Below are 4,062 nucleotides of genomic sequence, written 5' to 3'. Positions count from 1 at the left end.
GGGCCGGGGGGAGGGTGGGAGAGGGGGGGGGGCTGACGGGGTCAAGAGGCGGGGCCAGGGTTTAGGGGGCGGGGCGACGTCACCGTTTCCGGGGTTACGCAGCCCCGCCTCTAGATTCACGCCCCTCGACTTCCGCTGTAAGCCACGCCCCTGTGATCACCGACTTCCGCTCCAAGCCCCTCCCCCCTCCCCCCACAACTACTAGCGCCAATCGCCGCCATTAGCCGCTAAGTGACGGCTCCCGTGCCAGGCTAGGTGCACTTTGAGGCTAGCACGTGAAGTGGTCGTCAGGAGGTCTCGGGGCAGACCCAGCAGGTGCCATGGGTTGACCGACTGAGATGACCGGTGTATGCACACCAACTGTGCCCTTCCCGTTGTGCCAACTTGCTGCGTTTTATCGCCCGGCGCTCCGCTCGTTGTTGTGAGCTTCGCTCCGCGCTCCGTTGTTGCTGGAGGGCGACTGTCTCCAACTGCTCAGTAGCAGCAGCAGCAGCGTCCTTCACGAGCCTCCTCCACAGAGGACGATCTTGATACCGCTGGTTTATCGGTCGTCGGCAAATCCACTCAGCTTCACATCCTCCCGGACCACATCAGCTCCGTCTCTTCTAGAGCCCGTGCCACTCACCCACCCACTCACCTATCAGACCATCTCTTCTCCCAGCCCGTGCCACTCACCCACCCTCTCAACCATCATCTCCATCTCTTCTCCAGCCCGTACCACTCACCCACCCTCTCAACCATCATCTCTTTTCCAGCCCGTGCCACCCACCCACCCTCTCAACCATCATCTCAATCTCTTCTCCAGCCCGTGCCACTCACCCACCCTCTCAACCATCATCTCCATCTCTTCTCCCAGCCCGTGCCACTCACCCACCCTCTCAACCATCATCTCCATCTCTTCTCCCAGCCCGTGCCACTCACCCACCCTCTCAACCATCATCTCCATCTCTTCTCCAGCCCGTTCCATTCACCCACCCACTCACCTATCAGACCATCTCTTCTCCCAGCCCGTGCCACTCACCCACCCTCTCAACCATCATCTCCATCTCTTCTCCCAGCCCTTGTCATTCACCCACCCTCTCAACCATCATCTCCATCTCTTCTCCCAGCCCGTGCCACTCACCCACCCTCTCAACCATCATCTCCATCTCTTCTCCCAGCCCGTGCCACTCACCCACCCTCTCAACCATCATCTCCATCTCTTCTCCAGCCCGTTCCATTCACCCACCCACTCACCTATCAGACCATCTCTTCTCCCAGCCCGTGCCACTCACCCACCCTCTCAACCATCATCTCCATCTCTTCTCCCAGCCCGTGCCACTCACCCACCCACTCACCTATCAGACCATCTCTTCTCCCAGCCCGTGCCACTCACCCACCCTCTCAACCATCATCTCCATCTCTTCTCCAGCCCGTACCACTCACCCACCCTCTCAACCATCATCTCTTTTCCAGCCCGTGCCACTCACCCACCCACCCTCTCAACCATCATCTCCATCTCTTTTCCAGCCCGTTAAGCCCCCCTCTATGCGGCCAAACAAGCTGCTTGACCGTGCGGCCGCTTTAATAGCTCAACGCAGCATCGCCAAATTATAGTGTTTTGTGTGTGTGGCTACGATGTTTGTCCGAATATCACGACAAGACATCAAGAGACGGCGACTCGAGATGGCTCGGGTCACGTTCTCAGAATGCACCCAGGGATCGGAAACAGCTCCAACAAAAATTGCCTCCCCCCCCCCCCCTCTACAGATTGGACACTCACCGGACAAAAGGGAACCAGAGGAAGCTGAGATCAGCTGGCAAACTACGCCGTGAATGACGCGCTTGGGTGCAGCGAGACTCAAGCTTGTTGCCAAGGACAGGAAGATACTGGATGGCAAATCATTGCGCCCTTATGTCCCATAGGGGGATGAAGAGGATTAACTGACAATGTGTGCGCGTGTGTGTGATATCACACACGCGCACACACACGATTTTATTATTGTAACCGTGAGCGTAGCGATCGATTTGAATCGATTAATCGCTGCAGCGTTCACCGCCGCCACTGCCTCCCGTGGCAACTGTCAATCAATACCCATCACGTGGATGTGTACTTGAACATTTTACGATTGGGGAATTTATAACGCGACGAATCGTGTGACTGCAGCCAAGATTTGTGGCAAAAAGGTGCCACGTGTATTAAGCATGTTTTTGTTAATTCACGATGACGCGTTATATTTATTGATCAAATTTTAAATGCATATGCCCGTAAACAAAAAAACACCCCCAGATATCATAACGCATTTGCCTGTAACATCAGACAAATCATCAGCGCTGCGTTTAATTGGCTCCACCCTGGCTGATGAGACTCAGAAAATAGAGACCGGCAAAAGGGGCATTGGAACCATTTAGAATGATCGGCTCTTCTTACCTTTGCTGGCCTGGTTTCACGCTTGACAGGGATCATCAGTCAATCAGGGCAGGTTGCTTACCGTGCACGAAACTTATCACTGGCTTCGCCCGTGTTAGATATCATCAGCACATTCGTTACAGCCAATCTTTGGCATCTCCGTTAAACATGCCCAACGTTGGCATGTGGGTGGAAACGCTGGGCCAATAGTTGTGTCATCATTTACTGGGGGGGAAGGGGTGGCTCTTACCTACATTGCATGTTGCCTTCAGTGTGCGTCAGCTAAGACTTGAGTAACGGGAAAGCACCCGAGACATTTTATAACTTCCTCTCTTAAACCTAAACATGGAAACCCCCTCGCCACGAGCGCACCTCGTCATCGTCGTCACGAGCCCCGTTCATTGCACGTCCCAACAATCGGTTACGAATGTTTGAACCGGTGCTGGGCCTCCCCTAGGTCGGCTTAGCCTCAAATTGTGCGATGTGTAAACATCGCCACTGGGGAGACAAAGGCGGCCGGACCTGGTGCTGTTGGCCACCTCATCTCCTCGTGTGCCGTGCCGGCCTTGAAATGTGCTCGCTAATAGCACTATCCCCAAAAGTCTATCAAGACTTTGTGCATAGTAAGAACATAACTCCTAACACGACCGTGATGTAATCTTGTGTAAAACACCGATATACTGTAAACATGAGGGTTATGGGGAAATGAAACGGCGCTCTGTGCATTCGTGTGTTGCCTGTCGGCAAGTCCTTTCATGTTCTGGCACCGCGGTGTTTATTTTTTCTCTTCCAAATATCACACGAACGGATCGACTCCGCGACGTGATACGTCCTCCACGTGTGAGCCCACCCCTCCGTTACCTCCCCGGTGCAGGTGAGGGCGACTCACCCCGCCGCAATGACACGTGGTGGTGGGTCAGCTCACAACGCTTCTCTCTCTTTTTAAATCCTTTATATTAAGTTCACTTGCGCGCTTACGACCGTGGAAATATTTCGGTAGTTTTTAACCCACTTCCCGTGATCCAATCGAGCTGACATTTTGCACACAGACTCGTTGTGCGTGACAATTTATTTTCGTGAATTTTTTTTCCTAAATTTTCAACATTTTAGGAATTTTTTTAAAATATTTAATTACCAATTGCTTAATGGTGGCAGGCAATCATCTGACCCATAGGTGGCAGTCATCTCTGCTGGTGGTACATGTTGTTTATTGTGACATTTCGGTCACAGTTCCTAAGATCACTGTTACATTGCTTTTATGGCTTTAATTTGGTGATTTCGAAAACTTTTTAGGTTTGGCCATGTTTGTTTGTTGTAGTACGGAGTTAGAATGATGGCTTTAATCTAAGTTGTCTTGTGGTTGTTGTTGTTTGACTTGCAACCCACTGGGATTTTTGCACACAGCGTTGGTGTACGGTGCTATTTTTCTGGAAGACTTTGCAGTTTTTTCCTGGATTTTTCTGTTTGCACGCAGTCACTTTAAGATGTTTTCTTGTTCATGTTTTTTGTTTGTTGTGGTTGCACCCGATTCAAGAGTCGATTGGCTCACAGGGCTACACCAAATAAATGAAACTGAAAACTGAAAATGCAACGTTCTCCTCCGGTCTCCTCCACACCTGCTGATGATTCACACATCGCGCGCGATAGACGCTACCTCACTTCTCGTGTGTGTG

This window comes from Lethenteron reissneri, chromosome 23 (genome assembly GCF_015708825.2).
Source record: "Lethenteron reissneri isolate LAM-NWPU_2019-01 chromosome 23, ASM1570882v1, whole genome shotgun sequence".
Classification (NCBI taxonomy): domain Eukaryota; kingdom Metazoa; phylum Chordata; class Hyperoartia; order Petromyzontiformes; family Petromyzontidae; genus Lethenteron; species Lethenteron reissneri.
The sequence above is the reverse complement of the archived record's forward strand: the minus strand, read 5'-3'. Positions refer to the sequence as shown.